Consider the following 27188-nt stretch of genomic DNA (forward strand, 5'->3'; position numbering starts at 1 on the left):
GTGCTGACCACACAACCGCCACCTGGACTCACTAGGGCCCCTTAGCACCTGGTAGTTGGGAAGGGTGGGAGCGACCTGGGATGCGACCTTGGTGTGAAAGAGCCAAAAGCTCGTCTGGGGACACAGACCCCACCTTCTTCTCAGGTTTCCACCTCCCACATGAAATGCCCAAGAAAATCGTTTGATGAAACCAACGTGTTTCGTCTAAACTGTGAATCTCTAAATTGTGAGTAATGGTGCCTGCCCCCGCAGGAAGGGAGAGGGGCTGTGGGCATCCTTGGGGAACTCCCACACTGCTTCACAAAGGGGATGCGGACATCCATGTGAGCGGCCACCCGGCAGAGGTCAAGGTCTGATGAGGAAACGCAGCGAAGGAATAGACCGTGTCCCAGGTTGGGGAAAGCGGGGGCAAAGGAGCCTTTGGAGGAGTCAGGTCTTGATTTGGGGGGGGTGGGTCCAAGGAGAGGAAGCGGGGCCTGGGGCCACTGGGAGAAGGACGTCCACGTTCACGGGGTGGACCAGGGTGGCTGAGCCCGCGGCTTCAGGAACAGACCAGGTGGCAGCAGCTACCTCCGGGCCCTGAAAAGCAGGGGCCCCGTCTTCCCGCTCTGTCTGCTGTGTTTTTCGGGGAGTGCTGATGGACGGGGTATCCTCTGAGGGACATGAGCTTCCGAGTGACTTCAACTCCTCTTGCACTGGCCTAGCGACACCCGAAGCCTCAGGGTGTAGAATCCACCTTGAAACTCTCTCTCTGTAAACACAGCCATCAACTGGCCTAGACACCCTGATGGGGCTTCCCCGGTGGCTCAGTGGTAAAGAATCCATCTGCAAATGCAGGAGACACGGGTTTGATCCCTGGGTCAGGAAGATCCCCTGGAGGAGGAAGTGGCAACCCACTCCAGTCTTCTTACCTTGAGAATCCCATGGACAGAGGAGCCTGGCGGGCTATACAGTCCATGGGGTCGCAAAGAGTCAGATGTGACTGAGTGAATGTGCATGCACGCGCGCGCGCGCGCGCGCACACACACACACACACACACACACACACACACACACAGACCCTGATGAGTCGCCAGGCAAGCTGGGTCCCTCTGCTGTGGGCGCCTCTGACCAGTGGGGGTCACACTCTGGGCTGTAACAACAGCATCGCAGGTCGGACTGCAGCCGCCACACGGCCATGCGGTGTAGAGGGAATATGGTAATACTCTGAAATGGCAATTCTCCTAAATAAATAGCACATCAACTTACTTAAACCTAATCATAAATGGTACAAATTGGGCCCATGTGCAAACAGAAACCTGAGCCCGCCTCCGGAGTTAAAGCAGCCATTGTCTCTCTCCTGACCTGGGCTCCAAAGCCTTGCGTGTCCGATTACATCTGTTAAAACGATTTGAATGCCAGCCCCTATTTTAATTATAAATATATAAAAAATTTTAATAAGACGGCATTCTGGGCTTGCTAAGCTTTTAAAATGTTCGTTGGGGGTGGAGCGGGCAGAGGAGAATTCCGTGTGCCCCAGACCCAGTGCCAGCATTCTAATGATTGAATGTTTTCCTGTAATAAATTGAAAAAATCTGGTGTGTAAGCATGGCTCCAAATCGCTTGGCATTAGAAAACGTAATCTGTTACCTGGCTTCCAACGCGTGGGACCTTGGTGAGGAGCTGCCAATGCTGAAGAGACGGAAAGATATAAAAGGAAGCCGGGGGCTCCCCGCCCTCCCCCCCCACCCCACGAAGGGTCTCCACCAGCCTCCCCCTGCCCTCACCTCCTTCCACCTGTTCTCACTTCCTCATGGCTCCGTCGCCCCAAAGCAGGACCACAGGGGTGTCTCCGGGCCCACGCCGGCTCCGGGCCACCTTCTCTGCCTCTCCAAACCTCAGGCCTGCTTAATTATGATTAATTGCCACATGGATAATCAGATACAGTTTCAAAAGGTTGGAAATGACACTCCAAGGACACCAGGGAAGAAGCAAGATCTTTCTTTGTTCGCAGGAAGAAAAGGCAGGTCCCTCCCTCAGCCCCATAACCTTTTCTTATTTTAACAATTCCAAACAGAATTAATACCATCGGTATATTGCTCCCACCCTGGGGGATTGAACTTCAACTGCACAATTTCTGCAGCTGTCAGTGATTCAGACCTCCTGTCAATAATGCGATGTTGGGGTGCCCTTCTGCTTGAACGAAAGCAGTTTCAAGTTTCTGCTTTACGTCTCTGCTTTCTGGGTGGTGGGACATGATGAGAAAGTACAAAAAAAAAATAATAACAGCAGTTAAAAAGCTTCCACTCTTGACTTAACTGGATCAAATGTAATAGACTTCAGTCTTTTCTCCTGATTTCCTCTGCTTGTTTTAGAAAACACTGTGAAAAGTGCGGGCGATTTTGTCTTGCCAGCTCTTCCCTCCATTTAAAATCCCTTTGGCTAAGTCAAGGATCACAGCATGTCATTTCCAGTCTAACAGAAGTGCTGGGCCCCGCTCAGCTCCTATTACCAGGAGGCAAATCCCTTGGTTCCCGGCGCCAGGGTTGCTGCACTTGGCTTCCATCCCAGTATTGTTCCCTCATTGCATTCCAGAGGCCTCTCTTCGAGTTAATGTTTGCACTGGGAGGTCCAAATATCCAGCAATCAGCACGGAACTTTTCTCTTTTTGTTGAGAATTGCAGGTTTCAAATGCAATCACTGCCTTTAAAGAAAAACTTACAGGTGAACACAAAAAGCACTAATTTACATTTTATTCACAAACAATAATATTTGTAGCAGTTTCACCATGTGTGCCCATAAAAGAGTTTTAGAAGATGTCTGGCTTTTTAAGACTTTATGGTGGCTGGAAGTGGTTTACCAATTTAAAAGCAGTCATTTTATTTCATTTTATTTTATTTTTTTAAATTCTAAACAGCATAGAAGCATTTTATCCTAGAAGGCTAAGGCTCCATACATTCTGCGTCATTAATACATGTGCTCACGTGGGAAACAGCCTTCAGGAAAGGCTAAACTAATTTGAACCAGTTTCAAGCACATAGCATTTAATTAAATCACATCTTCAGAGCACATTTTAAGGGTTGGGATTTTCAGAGCCCATGGTTGGACCACACTCAGCATATTGGCCATGGTTCTGGACACCTCTGCCAAGATGCCCAGGACTAACGGGCTGTGATCGGGACCAACATTTCATGGAGTTTTGCACCAGATTTCATGCCCAATCAAAACACCAGGGGGACCACGAGGTTTTGACCCTCCTGAGCACAGCAGAGACCCTCTGGCACAGCTAAGTCCCTCTCAAGAGCACAGCCACGCAGCACTCTGGTTTCCCTGGGTCCCAGCCGTGGGCCACCGGAGGGCTTCCCCACTCTTTCATCAGGGAATCTGGAGCCGGGTCCATGGCCCGGGTCCAGGGCACTGAGGCTGCAGATGACCCTTCCCTCACCCCACGCACCACCACGCCCCAGGATCCAGAAGCTTCCGCACAAGCCTTGCTGGGGAAATAGTGATAGCAAGGAGTCCAGCTGGGAAGATGCCCCTGGAGCAGGGTGCTGAAGGCTCAGTCTCCCTGGAGTGAGGGTGATGGGGCAATGCCGCACTCTGCCAACCCAGAGGACAGACCGATGAGCCTGGATCCTCCGAGAGACAGTCCCCCAAGGACACCCCAGCCTGGGCCCGATGTGCGGAGGAGGGAGTACAGAGCTTTTTTCTCCACTGCCCACGTCCACCTCCAGGGCTTCCTCTCTTCTGATCCATCAAGGTTTCTCTGAGCCTCAAAAGGTAAACAAAGACAACCCCCTTGTTCTCTCTTACTTATCAGCAACTTCAAAACGAAAAGAACCCTTGTCCAGACTGCTCAGCCCCGTGTTGATTTCACCCTATTCTTCTGAAAGCCGCAGCTCCAGGAGGACAACCGCAGCGTCACTCCCACTTCCGTCTCAGAGCCTCGAGAGTGCTTGTCCCCTCTCTTGCCTGTTGTGTTGCCCTTGACCAGACAGACAAAAGAGGCACAAGCCAGTGTCTGCGTCAGCCCCTCCTGGCTGCTCACCCCTACTGCATTCCCAAGCCCCCAGTGACTCCCGGGGGGTGAGCAACACCCTGCCCTCGCTGACTTCCTCAGGAGTATCCCTCAGCAGAGTATGATCAACGTACCCTCACCTCCTACACTCATCTCCTCACCTGCTTTACTCACCTCCTAGGCTCTCCTCCTTACCTGCCACACATTCACCTGCATACACTCATGTCCCATATACTGACCTCATGCTCACCTCCCATATACTCACCTGCATATACTCACCCCCCATATACTGACCTCATACTCACTGCCTATACTCACCTCCTATGCTCACTCCCCATATACTCAGCTGCATATACTCACCTCCCATATACTCACCTCCCCTATTCTCATCTCCTATACTCACCTCCAATATACTCACCTGAGAAGTCATAATCTCTGCCTTCATTTAAGGGTCAAGTCCCTTGGACTGCAAGGAGATCAAACCAGTCAATCCTAAAGGAATGAACCCTTCAATGAATTCATTGAAAGGACTGTTGCTGAAGCTGAAGCTCCAATACTTTGGCCATCTGATGCAAAGAGCTGGCTCATTGGAAAAGACCCTGATGCTGGGAAAGATTGAGGGCAAAAGGAGAAGAGGGCGGCAGAGATTGAGATGATTAGATGGCATCACCGACTCAGTGGACGTGAATTTGAGCAAACTCCTGGAGATGGTAAAGGCCAGGCGGCATGGACATGCTGTGGTCCATGGGGTCACAAAGATTTGGACATGACTAAGTGACTGAACAACAACGTGTGTAGACAGGTGGGTAGGTAGGCAGATCTCATATTGAACCTATTTCTCTCTCTAGAGAATCCTGACTAACTGAAACTCCTTCAAGAGACACCAGCTATCTGAATTTTTTATGTAAAAGTTCCTAATTTTAAACATCAGTTTAAAAACTTTAGAACATCATGGGATGAAGAGAAAGCATTAGCTGATTCAATTAAATACTTGGCTTCCATATGGCAATCTTTATGCTAAAGTATGTGTCTTAATAATAAATATTTTAATCAGAATTCTGGTGATTTCTAAATTTCAAGAAAGATAATTAATGATTGAAGGAATTTCTTTTATTTATTTCAAAATTCTCAAATATTGTATTTTAGGTATCGAAGTAGAAACTCTCTAGCCAACGATATTATACAATAAAGATAAGCAACCTTTTCCAACATTTACTAATGGTGCAAATATTATGCAAATGTTATTTCACTTAATTCCTATGATCACACTAAGAGATAGAAACCATGGTTCTCCTCATTTTACAGATAATGAAACAGACAAGGAAAGTAATTTGCTTAAGTCCATAAGCTAACTACTACTGTTTTGGAGTCCAAAGCAGCAATCATGACACTATTTCACATCCCCAAATAAAGATTCAAGCAACTTTGAGTTCATTTTGATGGGGCAGGGGGAAGCCCTTCTGTTAATAATTTATGAACATGGAGACAAATGTAAGCTTTGATTTCACTTCTTAAAATAATCAGAATCCTGTTTTTTTCCCTTATAAACAGTTTTCTCATCTGATAGCTGTTGTTATTTGTGAGTCATTTGGAAGCCATAGGGCCTTCAACAGTAAAGAATTCCCCTGCCAAGGCGGGAGATGTGTGGCAACGCACTCCAGTGTTCTTGCCTGGAGAATTCCATGGACAGATAGGACTCGACTGAGCACGCACACATACCTTGGAAGTCATGGTCCAGTTCAATTACAGCATTGCATCAAAACACAGGTGTCTACGTGAAATACTTCTTAATTTGTATCCCAGCTCTGATATTTGTGCTGCTGCTGCTAGGCCGCTTCAGTCATGTCCAACTCTGTGTGGCCCCATAGACCCACCAGGCTCCTCCCTCCCTGGGATTCTCCAGGCAAGAACACTGGAGTGGGTTGCCATTTCCTTCTCCAATGCACGCATGTATGTATGTTCACTTCCGTCGTCTCCAGCTCTCTGTGACCCTATGGACAGCAGCCCACCAGGTTCCTCTGTCCACAGAATTCTCTAGGCACGAATATTGGAGTGGGTTGCCCTTTCCTTCTCCATCTGACATTTGTAAGTAGCGTATTTTGGGAAACTGACTAATGCCAGTCTCCGTTTTCTCCCCTGTTAAATGGGAACATTCCCACCCCAATTTCAGAGATATTGTCAGGACTAGAAATGATGTACATTAACTACCTCCCAGTGGCTGGCACCTAGTATAGAGTTTCCATTAGTTTCATTATTGGATGATAATTAGATGTACCTAGAGAGAGAATGAGAATAAAATTAGATAGATTCATTTAAATATACATACGTAGGAAGGTTTGTTCCACACTTTTCACTTACAGGAAAGAAGAATAATTTCTGATCTTATTATTCCCACAATGTCCTAAATTTGCCAGGATCCCTAGAATCTTTGTGAATAAGAGGTAGGTGATCGCAGCCCGAAGCCAGGATTCCAGCCCTGACGCCTTCAATCTCCTGCCTGTGACCTTGAACCAGTCACTTCATGTCTTCTACATAAGACGGGCCCTGAGATCCCACAGGAGGAAGGCAGGCTCTTGCCTTTCCCACATGACAGGATGGGCAAAGCTCTAATGAGATGTTCAGTGAAGGCCACTGAATTATGGAAAGTGCTACAGAGATGCAGGGATGATGCCACAGAGGAGATGAAACTCTGCTGCCTTTGCGTGGTGCCCTGAAGCACTATTTCCTGAAACGATGCCAGGTTACAGCAGCGCGGCAACTTCCATGTTGCCCACTTTAGACCCAATATGCATACTCCTGGGTGGGCGGGTGGGGAGAGTCCTTTGATTACAGTTTCAGCCCCTTGGTAATTTTCATGCACCTGCGTTCATCACGCGCGTGTGGTGAGGCTGGGGGTCAGCCTTAGTGTGAGATGAAGTTCCCCCTGGGCCAGTTCTTCTGTATGTCCCCCTTCCTCTCATGCCTTCCCCGTGTCTTACAACTTTTAAAAGTGTGTGGTTTTTACAAATCACAGTGATGTGTCTACAAGCCAAGGAATGTCAAGGATTGACAGAGGACAGCAGTTTCTCCAAGCTGGAAGAGAAGCAAGAGACAGATCCTCCCCTAGAACCTCGGGAAGGAATCACCCCACTGACACCTTGATTTTGGACATCTGGCTTCCAGCCGGGAGAGAGTCAGTCCCGGCCCACGACGTCACTGGCTCATGGTACTTGAGTGAGCTGAGGATGCTTCTCACCAGCTCAGGGTCCCTGGTGCCCCAGCTCCCCATCACCCTCATTGTGCGGCCTCTCACTTCCTGAAATCCCCTCTGAGGATCTTAAAAAAAACTTGATTCCAATCCTTGTTAAAACTACAAAGCCTTTATTCAAGACTCTTGCCATAAAGGTTGACTCTGTTGCAAGAAGGGAGAGATTGGGCTCAACTCCAAAAATGTCAAGGACAGTGGGGATTTATAATCAGTGAGTGGAGCCAGGGGGTCAGTGGATGGAAAAATACTAGGAGATGGCTGGCGGTCCAGGAAGGCTTGCTCTGCTGGCCCAAGACTCCTGCATCCAAGGGGTAGACGAGGAATGTGACCAAACTTCAAGGGTGGGGATTCTCCTTAGCAGGGTTCTTGCTAAGTAGAGGCTCTGCAGGCCAAGGGTGGATGGGGCCAATGTTGAGGCCTGCTCAAGAACAGAGAATCCTGCCTGATGGGTCAAGGAGAGAGCCTTTGTTATGGGGCTAATTTCTACTGCTGCAGACCGATTCTAGGTCTCTTCAGCCCTGAGCCTGCAGCTGCAGGTGAGGATTCTGCCCCCCACCCCCCACCGTCAACCAGGAGAATCCGGGCCCCAGGGGAGGAGGGGTGGACTGAGTTCCCTGGGCAGTGATTCCAGCCAGTGTCCTGGGAGAATCCCCAGGGCCCAAGGCTCACCCTTTTGCCATGGGGTCTGACATCCCGGGCAGAGGGCACCCGGTGGGCTCTCCTCGGGACCATCTCTGCCCACTCTTCAGTCCCTCCTTGATCCCCAGACTCAGCGAAGACAGTGTCCAAAGGGCCTCACCCCGTGTCCTCATTCCCACGGCCCCTAGGGGCTGCAGCATCACCGCCTGATCTACAGAGTTGAGGTTGCTTCCAGACGCCCACTGAGGCCCTGGGATGCAGAGGCAGGGGAGGGCCCCGCTGGCGATCTGTGGGCGATGACACTTCTGCCCTTGTCTCCTTCTCGCTGCCTGGAACGCCATCCAGACGGTCTCCCATCAAGGGAGCTGCCGTCAGGGTGCAGGGCGGTTTTCACCGCATCGCGGTCAGCGAGTTGCCACTCCCAGCGCCAGGCATAGGCGTGCTCCGGAATCCCCTCCAGGTCATCTGCTGTCATGTGAATGTCCGAGCCCCCGTGCCCTCATCCGTATAATAAAGGAGGCGGTGGGGACAGGCTGGGGGAAGCGTGGACGGACGTGGTCGGGGCGCCATACGATGAGTGGGGCTGTGGGCGTCCACGTGTCAGCAGGCGTTTCTGGGCACATCACTCCTGCACAGCATCCATGGAAGTGAAAGGCCTGACACACGGTCCCCAGGGAGTGGGGATGGCAGAGCCCCTCTGCAGAGTTCAGTAACCCAGGACGACGGTGGTCCAAGCAGACTAGGAGTCAGGAGACCAGGAAAGGGGCTGCGGGCACCAGCGTCCATGACCAGTCAGCAAAGGTGGCAGAATGCAACCAGTGGGCAAAGGGGAGGCCATGAGACCCTTCTGTGCATGCACCTAGGACCCAGGCCTGTTCCAGGGATGGGGTGGGGCACACTTGGAGAGACCCCGCAGTTTGCCATCAAAACTCCCAAAGAGCTGAGCAGCCCCTCTGCTGGGTCAGAGTGGCCTCGAGGGCTTCAATACAGAAGACAAAACATCAGCAAGAAGGTCTGAAGCAGGGAATGGAGAAAAGGTGGTGGAGGGAAGAGAAATAGGGGCTGCCTGGGAGGGGGCAGGGAAAACCGGGTGCAGACACACCCTGTATAGTGGGCTGGCTTCTTCTCAGCGTGTGTACACGTTTATTTTTCAATTAAAATGTAAAAGATTAACCAGTAATATTTATGTCTGGTCATGGAATAATAAAACTCAAGAGGGACGGAAATCATGTAGGGAATTGACTCAAAAATTCACAGAGAAGGTAAGCAAGCCCAGACAGGGAAGCTGAAATGAGAAGGCTCAATGCAAGAACTATCCGAGTTGGCTCCCTGTTTCTGCCCCATAGCCAAGGATAACTGGAACATTCCAAGGGATTCCCCTTGACGCAAGAGGAGAAGAGTTTGATTTCAGTTGAATGAGCTCAAGGTTTGAGTTTAGATCCAGCAAATGAAAAGGGGGTTGGTATGCAGGTGAGGGGCAAGCCCAGGTGTTCAAGAGCTGGGCTCACGTGAGGATTCAGACAGGAAGGCTGACATGGCGTCCCACCTCAAGGGACCAGCGGATTACTTGGTGGCGAGTTGACTTCTTTGGACCCCTTCCACGTCGAAGGACTGGATGTGTTTGCTTTTACAAGAATGGGCACATGCTCTAGCTATGGGCTTGCCTTTCTCTGCCCACAGGCTCTCAGGCGGCACCATGGCCCAAGTTGTCAAGAGGGTTTGATCCACTGGTATTGGTCCTCTGAAAATCACAAGGGAGGGACTGACTCCACAGCAAAGGCGTTGTGGGAGGGACCCATAGTATCAGACAGGGAGCCACCCGGAAGCTGCCAGCCTGGTGGGGCCCTGGCACGAGGAGGTGACGATCAGGAGGTGATGCTGATGAGGATGGGGCGCCCTCCTCCAGGGGTCAGGGAACCGTGGAAGCAAGGGCCTTCTCAGGATGCTGTGTCCTCAGTGAGAAGAATTCACGAGTCAGTAACCACGGCGGAGAGGTATCCAGCTCACCATCACTCCCCAGGACTCAGCAGGAGATTTTGTGAGTCCTGTCGCCATATTTCTATGCTCTGTGGAGTTAGGGTCTTGGTCTCCAAGGAAAGCTAGCTTTCCCAAAGAGACACAGCAAAGTCCCACTGAACTCCAAGTTGAGGCTGCCACCTGGCCCTCCAGGAAACTTGAGCCTGGTCGTCTGGAAAAGGTCAGTCTGCTATGATACAGGGGTGGGAGAGGAGGTGGGTGGGCAGGTAAGTGCATGGTCCCCAGCACCCCCTGGGGCACCCCTGATGCTCCCTTGGCCAGTTGTCAGGGCAAAGAGGTGAGTGCCCAGCTCTGCCTGTGACCAGGGACTTGATCCCGGGGAATGGTGGTCTCTTGAAGCTCACCAGGCCAGCTTCAAGGCCAGCACATGTGCTAGTTGAGGAGGGGGGCCGCTAGAAGGGGTGGGGAGGTATCGCTGGTGAGTTCTCTCTGGCCCTGGGATGCGGCCACAGTGTGGAGGCTGCTGGACCTCAGCAGGCCTCTGAGTCCTGCCCCGTCAGTCCAACACGAGACCACTGGCTTGGTCCTGAGACAGGCTGAGACTGGGGGCCTCAGATACTTCATTGCAGTGCACACACCTAGACAGAGGTCTCCTAGAGTGAAAAATAAAAAGAAACCATAAGGGGCTAAAAACAGCTGCATGCATGCACAGTTGAGGCAAATTATGGACTGTGCTATGCTGTGCTGAGTCACTCAGTCGTGTCTGACTCTTTGCAACCCCATGGACTGTAGCCCACTAGTCTCCTCTGTCCAGGGGCTTCTGTAGGCAAGAATACTGGAGTGGGTTGCCATGCCCTCCTCCAGGGGAATCTTCCCAACCCAGGGACCAAACCCAGGTCTTCCACATTGCTGCTGCTGCTAAGTTGCCTCAGTCGTGTCCGACTCTGTGCAACCCCACAGACGGCAGCTCACCAGGCTCCCCGGTCCCTGGGACTCTCCAGGCAAGAATACTGGAGTGGGTTGCCATTTCCTTCTCCACTTCCACATTGCAGGCAGATTCTTTACCGTTAGAGCCAGCAGGGATGTCTCCACTGCAATTCACTCCACCCTCTCCCCAATCCTGCTTCCCTCTATCTTTCTAGAGGGGTCAATCCCTAGCAAATACGCTCCCCACCCCACTCCATCTCAGACGGGCTTCCAAGGACCAGCCCCCACAAGGAACGAGCAGAAGAAGCCAGTCCCAGAGAGGGCGGATGCCAGGGGGAATATTCCGGGGTCATTAAGGAAACAAAGACCCAAAGATGAGGAAGAGACTTCAGGCACTTGAGGAGCACTTTCTGCCCTGGTGCTTCCACACAGACCTGAGCTCAGAGTCCTGCTCGTCTGAGGGTGGTGTCCTGGGGCCAGTGTGCAGAAGCCATGCAAAGCAAGACAGTGATCTGCCTGGGTTTCATCCACCTGGGGGCACCTACCCTGTCCTGGCTGCCTCTTCCGCATGCTCACTCCAAGGCGGGGGTGGGGGGGTGGGAAAACAAACTTTTCACCTTGAGGTTTCAGTCTGTATGATTGGCACTCGGACCTTCAAGGAAGAGCTCCGTCTATTTAGCTTCTTCCTTCCACTCCCTTTCTGAGAGGTTGTGTCTCCTCTCTCACTTTCAGAGCCCCACTACATGCGCGCACACACACACACATACACACGCACACACATGTGCACACACACACGATTTCCTGTGAATCCAAAAAAACAAGAAAGAAAACAAAAAGCTGGCAGATGCTGATTTTTCCGCTCAACTGCACATATTTTATAGTATTTCTCTCTGTTTTTCTCCCAAGACGCCCACCTGACCTCGCTCGCTCTCCAAATTCTCTCCATTGTGGCCAAATGTCACAGATCATGTGAGGCCGTTCCAGCCCATGAAAATATGCTGTAAATGAGCGCATCTGCCCTCTGATCTTAACCCTTGTCTCTCCTTCCGCAGTCATTTCTCCTCCTACATGAGAGGCCCCTTCATTCGCAAGGTCTTTCTGACACAGCCCGGGGAGAAAGGCGACACCCCCTCTCTCTGAAGCAAAAGGGAAAACAGTCAGAGTTATTGGTTCATATTTGCATACAAAAGTCTTGGCGTTTCAGCTAGGATTTCCAGAGCTGGGGGGAGAAAACACCCAGCTGAGCCTCCCACAAACAGTGAAAGACAAAGAACATGGAGAAACGATGAGTCCTGAATGCCTGCCCTGCGTGCGCGCTAAGCCACTTCAGTCGTGTCCGACTCTGTGCGACCCCATGGACTGTAGCCCGCCAGGCTCCTCTGTCCACAGGATTCTCCAGGCAAGAATGCTGGAGCAGGCTGCCATGTCCTCCTGAAGGGGATCATCCCCACCGAGGGATTGAACCCATATCTCTTACTGCATGGGCAGGTGGGTTCTTTACCACTAGCACCACCTGGGAAGCCCTAAAACTAAAATAATAATAATAATAAAAATCAAAGAAAAATGAAAGGAAAGACAATGTCATCACAAAAATTTAAACAATTATTTCAATAGCCTATTTAAAGAGAAGACCATTCTTTGGGTTTCACAAACAGGCACTCAGCTATGATTTCATTTTCACATCAAAGTCTATGTTTTGTTAAGAGGTTTGCAACAATTTCTGCAAATACCAGCAATTTTGGGGCATTTCGGGTGCCAGGCACAGCCAGATTCCAAATTTGAACATGACAAAAGTAACATTTTGCTCCTAAGACGTTTTCACCAGACATCTAAATAGATGTCCCAATTTTAACTTAATTTGGGAGCCCTCTCGTGTGATGGTAAACTTCACATCTACAGAGTTCTCTGCCTTTGGTGGTGCAGAGATGTGGCTGGAGGGGAGACATTCATAACCCAGCTTCTTATGAAACTCATGAATTTTCCAGGTTTCTCCAGCACCTGTAACTTTGCTTATTTTCAGTTTGCTGTGGTAAGTCTGCGTTCAGGCTTTCTAAATGGGAAAACTGCTGTGAACATGAAAAATTTCCTTCGGAAAGTCTCCTCTCTGCTACTTAGTACCTGGACCAACTGCTGCTTTTAATCTTATACCCACTGGGACTGTGTAGAACTCTCTCTAAAATTGCAATGTATATAACTTCTGAAATGTTTTAAGTACATGAAAACGAATTAAGAACAACTTGAAAGCTCTGGATTTCTCGTCTTCTCCCCCATTTCAAAGACACTGATTGGAACTTCAGGGCAGAGCGACATTGGGGGATCAGAGGAGCAGATGGTGTGAGAACGAGATGGCCCCTCCCAGACGTCTTCTCAGCTGCAGGCTGTGTATCCTTTATTATTACTTCTTCGGTCCACAGGACATTTTTGTTCTCATTCTCTAGCTCTGCCAGGATGCGTAAGATGATGCTGTAATGTGTAAAGCATGCATGTACCACTGCCCGCGAGTGAAGCTTATTGTTACGGGTTTTGTTCTGGCTCTGTGCAGCCCAAGTATAAATTCTTCAGTGACATTGAAAGAGTCTGAGATGTTAAGTTCATAGGACCGCATGGTATGTACATACCATCACACATAATGTTTTACTGTTGGTCTTTTACAGCTGGAAAATATTTTGTTGTTCAGGATACAACACAGCTGCAGTGATATGTTATTTCATCATCTCCTTAGCAACAGATGCTATGGTCCCTTATGCAAAACTCTGCCATCGTATCTAAGGGACCACTCTCTGGTACTCTCCTTCTGACTAATGACTCTTGGAGCCTTCCCAGGAAGGAATTAAATTAGTTTTTTATTAAGTTTCTTTTATTGTGGTAAAACATACATGACATCAAATTTAGCACTTTAACCATATTAAGTGTACAATTCTGTAGCATTAAGGACATTCACATCCCTGGGTGTCTTATGGTTCTTAATATGGTCTACATATTAATGTATTGAGTCCAGCCCTGGGCCAATAAAGGAGTCAAGATCTTTGTCTTCTTATAAGTTGGAGTTGAGGTCCAACTACTTTGATCTTGATGAGAAGGAAAGCAGAGGGCTGGTGGGCAAGGGCTTGATTTCTGATAAGATGGGTCAGGAGGATCCCTCTGAGAAGGTACCTTAGGTTTGAGACATAAATGATGATGACGGCCAGTCCTCACAAGGTTGAGAGAGAAATCCTGTGAGCAAAAAAAATATTAACTGAATGTTTGAAGTAAGAGAGGAAATCAGGATGGGCAGGGGTCCAATCATGGTGGCCATTGTTGGAGGCTACAGTGGACACGTCCAGGCATCCCTGGAATATAGAGTATTCAAAACCAGGGGCAGATGAGACTTCTCACGAAATGAATCAGCATCTATTCTTAATGGGAACAGAATCAACTTGTCTTGGCTGATGACCCTGGGTAAGTCCCTACTCTGGTTTCCATCTGACGATCAAGGAGGCTGTCTTTGGTTGATGGCAAGGCTCCTTTCCAGCTATAATGTTCAAAGACTCTTTTTAAATCTCCTTCCAGGGGCTTCATCCTTCACACACAGAGTTGCCTGGATCCAGCCACTGAGCGATGGCTCTTGGCTGGGAAACGGACATCCAGAAAACCACCAGCACTCTTGAAGTTAACTTCTGACAGAGTTCACCACTAGTAAGAGGAGAAAGCCAGTTTTCCTGTTGGAAAAGAACATTCCTATCTTGTTGCTGTTTAGTCCCTAAGTCATGTCCAACTCTTTGGGAGCCAATGAACTGTAGCCTGCCAGGCTCCTCTGTCCATGTCCACAGGCTTTCCCAGGCAAGAATGCTGGAGTGGGTTGCCATTTCCTTCTCTAGGGGATCTTCTTGACCCAGGGATTGAACCTGCATCTCCTGCACTGACAGGCAGATTCTTTACCACTGAGCCTTCAGGGAAGCCTATATTTCTGTCTTACTCTTAAGGAATATTGTAGTTGTAGATGATGGTGGCCATGAGGATTGGGGGTGGAGGAAAAAGAGGAAATTGAACAATGCTGGGTCACAAAGTATTACTTCTCCAAATGCTCTTAGTGGCTTAAGGTCTGGGTCATCTGTATCTCTCTCTCTGAAACTTCCTTCTGTCTTCTACACACACCACTATTCTCGAATCCCTCTCAGCTCCCCAAGGACCATTAACAGTGAACCAGTAAGATAAGCAGGGAGCCAGTTAGAAACAAATCAATCTCAGAGCTTTTTTTTTTTTTTTAAATAAACCATTGCAGATTATTTGTTAACTCTTCAGGGAAAAGATTTCCAACAACCATATAAATCCCCCTGGTCTTTGGTTCTGAGCAAATATACAAGGGTTTCAAAAATGAACTTGGTTTTAAGTTGGCCAGATTTTCTTGTGTCCAATCCATAGTCACCACATAGATATGGGTCCAAGGTCTACAGTTAGAAAACTGAAGAAGTAAAACTGTCCCCAAAAACGAAGTGTTTTTTAATGAGAACCTACTGTACAGAACAGGGAACTCTAGTCAATGCTCTGTGGTGACCTAAATGGGAAAGAAATTTAAAAAGAGGTTGTATATGTAAATACAGAGCTGACTCACGTTGCTGCACCACAGACACTAACATGACTTTGTAAAGCAACTATGTGCGTGCATGTGTGCTCGGCTGTGTCCAGATCTTTGTGACCCCCTGGACTGTAGCCCACCAGGCTCCTCTGTCTTTGGGATTTTCCAGGCAAGAATGCTGGAGCAGATTGCCATTTTCTTCTCCAGGGGATGTTATGGACCCAGGGACTGAACACTCATCTCTTGCATCTCCGGCACTGCAGACAGATTCTTTACCACTGAGCTACCTGGAGAGCCAAAAGCATCTATACTCCAATTGACAAAAGAAAAAAAAAACTATTTATTTTTAATGACATTTCCTTTGGCATTTCCTGATGACTCTTGAATTGACAAGTTAGTACTTGGCAGGAATCACATAGATGTGGCTTTAGATCCCAGCTTGGAGTCTTCCAGCAGTGTGGCCTGGAGAAAGTTCTTACCTGCAATCAGAGCCTGATTGCTTCTGGATAAAAAGGGGACAATATTTCAGGGTTCCTGTGGCTATGGTTGCTCCCATCTATCTCAGAATTATTGTGACTATTATTATTTTTATTTGTAGTAGCTGGATTCCTTAAAATCCCATAGTGCCCCAAATAAACCAGTTTATTCAGCATATACAATCGCTGATTTTTCAGAAGGTTCTCTACAGTTACTATTGTTCCAAGTACAACATTTGGTAGTGGAATGGGCTGGTCATAGCAGGAAAAGGCAGGATGTAGATTGGAGGCCAACACCATGTGGCGTCAGGACACCACATTCATTCAATGGCTGCTTAGGTTGGAAAAGGAGTTGTGAAATCCCACAAAGCTTGAGGCAGTCGTACATCTCTTTCCCTGATGAAGGAGTAAGATATTAAAGAACATGGAGGAAATGGTCCACAGACAGGCCTTTGTGAAGACAGGGTATTTGGCATGACCCCACAAGGTCTAGGGCAAAAGCTGGGGCATGGCTGTGATGGAGATCTCATCCCTGACAGCCACCAGCCCATGGAGCTGTGAAGACCACAGGCTCAAGGGAAGCTACCAAATGCATAAGGTTAAGATCTCCTTTCTACTGCTGGGCAAACAATTCCCCCATCACCTCCAAAAAGTTGCCCAGTGTTACCAACTCCAAGCTATTCTGCTCACCACATAAGAGGCCAATGAGTCCGAGATTCAAGGTGTTGAAAGCAAGGGATAGGACTTTATTCAGAGAACTGGTTGACCAAGAATATGGCAGACTAATATCTCAAAATAACCATCTTGTCTGGGTCTGGATGCCAGGTTCTTTTATGAGTCAAAGATGGAGACAGGTGAGGAAACAAAATAAAAAGGCGATTAATCTTGCAAATATCTCCTAGAATAGCAAGACTCAGTTAAGGGGATATGTTAATTTCTTCCTTCCTGCCATCTACAGGTGGACAGGGTTCTGAACAAAGGCATTTTAGTTTAACAATCAGGCAGAGGGGGCAGGATTCTCTGAGGCAGGCCATTATGTATGATTATAATAACAAAAACAATGAAAAGTGAGTCAAAGAAATGGTTCCAACACAGAGTCAGATTTGGCTTATTCCTGCAACACCACCCCTGCACTCTTCTGCCCCATGTGGGATTCAGGCTTCAGTTTTATGCAGGATACCCTGGTTCCCACTGTGAGCAGAGTCCAGTGGGGAACTCGACAATCAACAGGGCAAGCGTCAGTGACCTTGTGTGCAGACACAGCTCGCCTCACCAGTTCAGCTCAAGAATCACGATGCTGGGGCTTAGAGAAGGGACCTGGAGGTCTTCAAGAGAGATGAAGGAATGCCAAGAATGATGCTTCTGAAGAGACGGGAGATCAGCACTGGCCCTCCAGGCTCCCACTGGCCAATACAGGAAAGGATTCAGGGAGAGAGAGGAAGAGGGTCCCCTGGGGAAGAAGAGCCTGAGCTATCCAGGACCCTCGCTTCAGTCTGGGCTGTGCTGACTTGCGGTGCTGGAATCTACAAGTGTCCCAGGTGTTGGCAGTGGAGTGCAGCACGTGACAGCCGACACCCTCCCAGGAATGCTGGTTGGGGGCAGGCCCAGAGACAAACACCAGCTAAGGAAACACATCAACCAAGTGTCCATTTGACATGAGTGTTGACAGGACCACAAGCCAAGGAATGAGCTGCAGTCTGTTGCCAACGGTGCTGCTCAGGGTGCCAGGGGAGTGTCTGTGGACTTGTAGGAGGACTTGCCTGAGGGCTCTGTGGGCCCGCGGAGGGGCAGGGGCAGCTCAGTTTCTCTGAGGACCAGGAAGAAGGCAGTTAGATGGCGCTGTGGGGGGGATGTGATGACATGAGGACACAGAGCCTGGTGGGACTTTGCTTTGGCTCCGGGTGTGATGGAGTCTTTTAGGCAATGGCGTCACAGGACCTGATTGCATCTGAAAGAAAGGGTCTCCTTGACTGCTGCGTGGAGCGTGAACCCAGGGAGGACATCAGCTGGGGTCCAGTTGGGAAGCTAGGCTGATCCTGAGAGAGGCTCGGGACAGGCAGCTTTGAGGAGACAAAGCCAGAGGCAGGAGGAGTGCAGAGGCCTCCTCGAGATGCACAGGCCCAGCGAACCCATCTCAACCTGCACGAGAGGCGTGCAGTCACTGTGGTCTCTTCATTAGCTCCCTCTTTTCTCGTTGAAGTGTAGTTGATTTACAACACCGTGCCAGTCTCTGCTGCTCAGCAAAGTGACTCGATTATACACACATAAATATTCTTTTTTAATATTCTTTTCCATTATGGCTTATCCCAGAGATTAAATATAGGTCCCCATGCTATCCAGTAGGACCTTGTTTATCCATTCTGAATGTAACAGCTTGCATCAACTAACCCCAAACTCCAAGTCCATCCCTCTCCTTCCCTGACTCCCCCACCCCTGCCTTAGTAACCACAAATCTGTTCTCTACGTCTGAGTCTGTTTCTGTTTTGTAGATAAGTTCATTTGTGCCATATTTGAGATTTTCAGGGACTCCTCCAATGGGACTGATGAGCCCACTCACTACTGAACCAACACGATGGGATCACCACGCGGGGCTCTGAATCTAGGACAGTGTTTCGCTGGTTCGGGAAGTTCTCTGGGAGGGTCGTTAACTCTATTGGGCCACGAGGGATGGTTCTGCATCCTTGGGGAATAATCCACGAAACCCGGCTCTCGCAAGGGCATGAACTCTTCCTGGTTCTTACTTATCCTAGAGGAGTAATAGCTTGATTCCCTGTAGAATCGGTGAGTGTTACACTCTAACCTGTTCTGGATTATTCAACTTGGAATGTCACTATCAGGCTATTCTAAACTGAAGTGGGATGAGATTCTGAGGAATGCTAGTCAGGCACCTTCAAAACAACACTTGGTATTTCTAAGAATGGTTTCCAGTTGAATTTTTAAGCAAATCACTGAGCTAAAAATAATAATCAATTGAAGATGCCCTTTGATATTAGTATTAAACATTTTCTTGTTGCAATTTAATTAAAATCATGTACCAGTAGTGTGTCTTAACCTAATCACTATTTTCCAGATCAACACTGAGAAATTAACCTTAATAGTCTTTTTATTCTTCCTAGTCTTTTTCCAGTTTATTTAACAGAAAAAAAAAAAAAAACACACACACAATTTATTATATAAGGAAAAAAAAAAAAGAAACCTACCTTAGCATTTCTCTGCTTTTCACTGAGAAAATGTTTTCAAAAATTTAAGCATATTTTTTGAAGCATTATAATCATGTAGAGAAGCCATGGTTCCATCAAGTGAACAGAAACACCTTAACACCTTCAATAATTAATCATAATATGAAATTTGGCTACATATATACATTTTAAGCAATGCCTTAAAGCACAGACTATGTAGATTTAACATGCATCAGTTACTTAAGAGACACTTATTTCTTACAGGAAGTAAAATATTGGGTTTTGGGGGAGGGGTTTGTTTTTTGGGGACTAAGTGACAGGCGTTCTTTGTTTCCAAATAGAGCAGACTCCAGAGAAGTTTATTTTGCCATTAGTGCATGTCTGTAAAATTTCGAACAGAAAGAAATATAAAAGGGTAGATCAAGTAAAAATCTTTCCTCACATCAAAAACCTAGAATGATGCTGAAATGCCAGCAAAAAAAAAAAAAATTAATTCATGTACCAGGCACAACCTGCCACTCTATAAAATATATAAGACCTCTAGATAAATTATAAGGGATTTGTGGATATTGCATATATTGATTAAGACATCAAGCATTACATACCAACCAATAATGAATTACTTCATGCTGGAAGATAAAACTTTGTGATATTTAAAATTACAGACTTGAAAGTAAGTAAAATTACCCCTAATTACGCAGAAGGGAGTAACACCTTCGCAGTAAACAAGATAAGCACCTCAAACAGCACTAATAATTTTAATTAACATTTTCAAGTTTCCTTCTACCTCTTTTCAAGGTCACCTTCTCCCTCCTGGAGGAACAGCTGCTGTGGTTCCAACTTCCATCACATTTCTTATCGTGAGGATTAAGCAACAGGAATATTTTCTAGAACTAATTTTTTTAAAACAAGTAATTGTGGGCCAAAGCAAACACTGAATGGCTGTAGCCCCTGAGCAGTGATTTTAAAACGGATTGCAAATCTAATTTCCCACCTTTGTTAAGATTGCAACTTGTCTCTATCAAGTCCCTTTATTGGAATCATGAAATATGCCTGAACTATTGAATATTCAGATTATAATCCAAGTCTAGGAGAGTTTAACCAGCAATGCTGCAAATGAATCTCATGCATAACACAGCCTATCTACATGGTATTTGTATTCTCTGTTGAGTACTGGTTAATACATTCATTTGTTCAAGATTTATGATTTTGCTAAACTGTTTTCTCTCTTTTGTAAATTAAGAAACTAGCAAGAATAGGGCTTTGTTATATCAATGGGTTTGTTCCATGCCACAAATTTAATGTACAGGGTCACTCAGAATATAATGTGTAGTGAAAGAATCTCATTAGGGCTAAAACGAATGTAAAATGTGTCAATTTGATCCAAATGAGAACTGTAGTAAAACCATGTTTGATGTTCGTGTGCAATAAATCTTTAACATTTGTCTGTAAAGTATTAGAGAACCCACAGGGAAATCTGTGTTTGTGATAGCAGCACATTTCCCATGGTTTTCCTCTATTATTCTTTGTTGGCATTTAGCATATGGAAGTCAAAAGTGAAAATCTAAGATGGGGGTTATTAACCATGATTCTAAAGTAAACAGAAAATGTACCTCATGCTCTTTAATGTACTTTAGAAAAACTAGAAATCATTTCAAAAAATAAGATGAGCAAATCTTTGAAGACACCTTCATCGTGCATTTTGAGAGATGCTACAATCTTGCAGTTTCAATCTTGGAAAACAGTACCTGATTTGATCCATGTTTGCCTGGAGTATCTTTCACTTTTAGATTTGATTTTAAAGATTCTAATGGTTTCATTTTCTATTGCATATGTGGTGACCATTATCTTTCCAATTCATTTTTATTTTGATATATTCATATTGTTAATTACTGTTGTATTTCAATTTTCTCCCTAGTATTTTTGTTCCTTCATAATGGCTTTATGGTTCACTGGACCGAAATGACTAAAATGAAAGATTTCCAAGATTTCTTCAGGGAGTAATTTACAAAAGACCAGCATTTTTTAATTGCTCCTGATGTTTAGTTCTGGATATCTGCTTCAGAAAGAAATCAATCTTCGTCTTTTAGGTGCCATACTGAGCACATCATCATCTTTTTTAGAAACTTGATAATTAAACCATTTTTTTTTTCTAAAATTACTTAAAACATTTTCCTTCTCAATCTGATTTCTCTAACAGCTAGGAGCACAAAAATGCATGACCATTTCTGTTTACATTAATGTAATTCCTTTCTTTTTTTTTTTGCAGAAATGTATTTTGCTCTTTAATGTAGTGAAAAATAATAATAATCAGTGTGACGTCAAAAATAATTAAGAGAAATATTCAGGTTTACCCAATAGGAAAATTCTTCCTGTAGAGGAATGAAAAGAAAATTAATTTCCCTGTGTTAAGGTAATGAAAATCATTTTCAGAGTCCCCAAGCAAAAGAAAAAGTTAACAATGGATATGCCTTCAATAATAAACAGCTCATTTAAAACACTGATATGCTTAAGATCTCACGGTGTCATTGATAAGATCCGTGGGAACATTCTGGCAAGAAGCAATTTCCTGTGTGCATCATGCTAATATTCTCTTAGAAGATGGCATTCCCTGTCTTCAGTAATCCTGACACACATTGCCAGGAAATATGCTGATTTCAACTTCACATTAGCCTGTGGTTGGAAAGGGACATCTCCCTTCATCGTCTGTAACTAGATGGCCATTGAGACCTGCCCTGCGCCCCTTCCTGTATTATGTAGTCACCCAGGTTGTAAAGGCCATGCTGATTGACAACTGGTATTCTTGCTTTCCTTTGGGACACTCTATAGTTAATATTGGGCTATAAAGAATCTGCCTGCAAGGTTGGAGACCAGGGTTCAGTCCCTGGGTTGAGAAGATCCCCTGGAGGAGGGCATGGCAACCCACTCCAGTATTCTTGCCTGGAGAATGTCCATGGACAGAGGAGCCTGGTGGGCTACAGCCCATGGGGTCGCAGAGTCAGACACGACTGAGCGACTAAGCACAGCACATAGTTAATACTGATTCTGATTTTCAGTGTCTGTGTTAAAAAAAATACAGAGGCTGAACTATTGCACATATATCTTCACAAAGTATTGCATGGTGGCCTATGTCCAAATGAAGGTGATTTCTTCTGGCTGAGGTGGGGCAGCCTAACCCATGCGAGGATTCTGTATTGGACACAGTCCCTTTCACTTGACATCCCAAGAAGGACTGGTCTGTGGTTTCTGTTGTCATTTGGAATCTGTTGTGTGGCATTTTTCCCTTTTTTTTCCTGCAGATTTATTTTCCTAAATACACCCAGCTTTGAATGATACTAAAATCAATTCCCATCTCCTGAATGTCCACCGTGTTGGAAGGAGGCCCAGGTGCCCGCTAGAAGTCCAGCGGAGCCAGCCTGATGCTTCACTCTGCAGGCTCAGGAGCAGACCACGGTGAATTCTGCTAGAGAATCGTAGTTCTGCAAAGAGGTTCCCGAGGATGCCTGGTCCTGCGTCTCAGCTAGGGGCAGCCCCACCTGAAGCTTCCATAGACCCACATCTAGCGTCAGAGGGGCTCTCTCTGCCCAGCTTAGTGTCAAGATTTGGGAAGATCCTCTTGGATGCAAAGCTTGCAGAGCCCTGGGTGCTCCCAGTGCTGTGTCGGCTTTGTAACTGGGGAAGCGCGACAATGGCATAAGCTTCCAATCCTGTGGAGTGCGAAAGGCACAGATTTTATTTCCTCACTTTCTTTTTAAGTTGCCTGTCAAAACAACAGGAAAAACAAACAGCCTGCTTGAAGTCAAGTGAGGGGGGAGGGTGCTCCTCCCTGGGGGGCCATTTCACCCCCCTGCCTGAGGGGCCTTTCTTGACTCAACCGTGGATAAGAGCACAATCCCAGATGTAATGTCCTCTGAGTGGTCCTCCATGTGTTCCCGTGTGCATGACCCCACATCTCGTTTCCCAGCCAACTGCAGTCTGGGACCCCTGTCAACCCTCCCCACCCATCATCTCAACCATCCCTGCCTCCCAACCCCCATTTTATTCCCAATGTACCTCCCCAAAATGATTGTTGCTACCTTTTGCCGGATTAATCTTTCTACCCCATATGTCACTCATCTAATTGGACTTTAGTTCAGAATATTGCAGAGAATATTTTCCTCAGCAGCATTCAAACCCTCCACCGCCCAGCCTTCCTTCTTGGTTCATAGCTCTTGTTCCTTCTATATACCCTGTATGCTACTGCTAAGTCACTTCCGTTGTGTCCGACTCTGTGCGACCCCGTCCCTGGGATTCTCCAGGCTAGAACACTGGAGTTGGTTGTCATTTCCTTCTCCAATGCATAAAAGTGAAAAGTGAAAGTGAAGTCGCTCAGTCGTGGCCGACTCTTTGCGACCCCACGGACTGCAGCCCACCAGGCTCCTCTGTCCATGGGATTTTCCAGGCAAGAGTACTGGAGTGGGGTGCCATTGCCTTCTCCAATACTCTGTATACCAGGAGACATATGAAGGCAAAAGAGAGACCAAACAATGAATTTTAACTCCTTCTCCTTAGTGGGGCTTCCGTGGTCGCTCAGACCATAAAGAATCTGCCTGCAAAATGGGAGATGTGGGTTTGACCCCTGGATCAGGAAGATTCCCTTGAAGAAGGGAATGGCAGCCCTCTGCAATATTCTTGCCTGGAGAATTCCACAGACAGAAGAGCCTGGTGGGCTACCGTCCATGGGGTTGCAAAGAGTCAGACATGACTTTCACTCCTCAGTAGCTACGAGGAGAAGGTAGATTTGAGTGAATTAAGTCCCCTATGCCTCCCTTTGTGCCTGAGAAGAGTTCTACCTGAGAAGGTGACTGTGAGCACAAGCAGGTCAAAATCTGTAATGTTTGCAGCAGGGTGTGGCACCCAGTAGGTGCTCAATAAAAACACCCTTCTGTTTTTGTTTTCAGTACTGATGCTTCTAAACTGTTCTCCCTGGTCACTCAGCCTGTGTCAATCTACGGATGCTCTTCCCCTGCCCCCCCTCTCACCTGTCAGAATGCCGCGGTCCTCCAGGACCTGTCTATTAATTCTCCCTCAGTCCACTTTCGTCATCGTCGGACAGGGCCCTGTCTCACTCACCTCTGAATCTCCAGGGCTAGCAGGAACAGGCAGTGCACTTAACAAATTAGCCTTAAATGAATAAATGAAATGAATCATAACCTCCCCTTGGGAACTGCTCCTGCCCCTCCCATCCAAAAGCGACCTTGCCCTCCTCCGAGCTCCGACAGACGCTTTTTCTGCACCTTGAAGGTGGTGTCTAATACTGGCGGTCTCATAATTGGGGAGATGAGCTATCCACAAACACAGCCATAACATATTGAGCTCCTTGGGGGCAAAGGCTGTCTCAGCTGCTATGATGGAAACGTCCATGACATCCATGGCAGACCCTAAAGGATTATTTTGATGGAAGGTGTTCTTCGCTCCATGTAATAGATCTAATTTAGCCAAGTGCTCCATCAAGCAAGTTTCCGAGGCCCTCATTGACTTAATTATAGATACATGAAACTTGGCAGGGATTACATGAGTGACTATTTAACCCTTAGATCCGTCAATAAATTGTTGACATTATTTGGGAAATAACCTCTAAACCTTGAGTTTGGTTTTTCTTTCCTCCCACCAGCACAAAGTTGAGAGCGAAGGTGATTTGTCTTTATGAGCTCCCCTCCCCCACCGCGCTCCAACCCTCATCCGTGCAGGTCTCTCTTTCCAGACATCTTTGCCCAGCCATAATTATCGTGTGTTCCCAACCTAACTGATGGCTGGTGTCCTCATTAAGGACCATTACCCTGAAAAAGGTGTTTATTGAACCTGGCAGAGTGCTGATATTTGTTAGACCCTGTCATATGGTTGATGGCGTTTAGTCAGAACTCATTGGGAAACAGGAGTGAGCCGCTCAAACTGGCACCGGCAGCCGGGAGGCGGAGGCGCGCGCAAGATGGCGCCCGCAGGCCAAGGGAGGCTGTTCCGGCAGGTGGCCGGCGGCTCGACGCGCCCGCCCGCTGCTGCACGGGCGGTTCTGCTGAGGGAAAGACGCTCACGCCGAGGAGACAGAAACGAGGGAAGCCATAGTCTCTTTGGGTTTCACAACCATCCCTGTCCTCCTCACACCAGTCATGCCAGGATTATTTTCAAAGGATTGTGACTAATTGGAGAATTGGTACCATGTGGGGTGAGGGGGGGGGGGGAGTATGTTTTCAGATAAATCAGTAATTTAATTCCTTCTATAATGAGAAAGGGTGGAAGTCACTGAGAGATGACAACATTCATTATCTTCCAAGGAGGTATTAGGAAGTAGAAACTTCTCTGTGAAAAACTAGAACTTAGTCATTATGCTTCTGAAAAAATACCTTCTTCAGGGAAACTGGAATGTTGGGGCATCAAGGTCAGAGATGATGGCTGACCTTGATCGGTGCTTCCCAGCTTGAGTCAGCTCCTTGCTTTCCCTAACTGTGGGAGGACACGATATTTCCAAGCTACAGTCTTCTTTTTGATAAAATTGGTGGATTCTGATGACTTTAAAACATGTTTGATATGCTGGAAATGCTGATGGGGAACCAAGTCAATGAAGTATGATTTCATCATTTAGATTCCCAGTCCAGTAGATGGAGGGACGGTGTGTTTCTGCAAACATTTCTTGGTGAATGTATGTTCTACAAATATATGTATGGGCCAGAAATTGTAGAAACACAAAAGCTGAAAGACCTAATTCTTCCCAGAGAGAATGGACTCAAAGCAAAGACAGTGTTGATAGTGGATGGTTTTCAAGGGCTTCCTCTGTCACAACCTGCCCTGATCAGGTGCTGACATTATCTTAACATGGAAATGCCATTGACTGATTCTCTAAGTCTTATAAGATTAGTTGTAGGTGCCCAAGAGGAGAAAGAAATGAGAGGTAACAGGGGCAGCCCCAGGAGAAGAGCCAAAGCCTTCATCCACTCACTTGTTCCTGCTTTTGAACCACAAATATCCTGGGTGCCAGGAGTCAAGCGAGGTTCTGGGATCATCATGCATGAGACAGACACAGTCTCTACTGTTTCTGAAATGCGCTAGCCTTAGCTGAGAGGGAAGAAGAAGCCAGATTAGGCAGCAAGGCAAGGATGAGAGCTGGGAAGAGGCAGGGAGGCTGGGAGCAGATCATGGAGTTGGATGAGGCAGGAGGGCTCAGAGACCAGGTGAGGAAGTTCTGGTTTGTGCCAACAGCTATGGAAAACACCCATCAAGCCAACTTGCATGTGGAGCCATCCTTCTGACTATGGTGTGGTGGCAGGATCGCAGGAGGTCAGCACCGACACTGGTTCATCAGGCAGGAGGGCCCTGGTCCTTGGTTCTGGTGCTGTGGACAAAGAGACAGGGGGATGGGGTTCATGCTTGTCCTGTCCTCCTGAGATTGCACTAGGCCCCAGATAACACAGCCTCTACAGGGGCTCAACCAGATGGGGATGGGGTGTTTGCCACAAAGCAAGACTGTTGGAGACCACCAGCGCACGCCTGGAGCAGTAGCTCCAGAAACTCACAAGGCACGTATTTGGGTCACTTCTCCCTTCAGCTAAGGCTGCCCCAATTTAAACTTCTTGTTCCCATTCCAGGGAGGAAGACGGAAGTCATGGAATGAGTGGGACACCACCTCTATCTGGAAAGCAGACATTTCTCAGACACCCCTGACTCACTGACTCTTAGGTCTCTTTGACCAGATATATCATATGACCATCCTCATGGTGAAGAGGCTGGATATAAAGTTATCTTTTATTTTGCTGCTGCTTTTTTTTTTTTTTTTAGCTAGGCACACTGTTGCCTCAAATGCAATCAGATTTTTTATTAGTAAAGAGGCAAGTGGATGTTGGGTGGACAATGACTACCTCTTCCCAGCCTACCCTTTCCCCTCCATCACTGTCACATTCACTATATTGATAGCGTTTATTACCACTGAGTTGTGTACTTATTTGTTGATGGTTTTTTCCCTCATGTCAACTCCAGGAGATCAGGGTCTTGCTTGTCTTGTTCCCACATTGAATTCCCAAGGCCCAAAAGAGAGTCCAGCATATCACTGGTGTCTGATCAATATCTGTTATAGGAATAAACGAGAGGCAAATTCTTGCAGTTGTTGTTGGATCGGAGATGAGTGAGGAGGGGTTTAGAGAAAGGGGCTCAGAATGACTCC

The sequence above is a fragment of the Dama dama genome, chromosome 15 (assembly GCF_033118175.1).
Source record: "Dama dama isolate Ldn47 chromosome 15, ASM3311817v1, whole genome shotgun sequence".
NCBI classification, from domain to species: domain Eukaryota; kingdom Metazoa; phylum Chordata; class Mammalia; order Artiodactyla; family Cervidae; genus Dama; species Dama dama.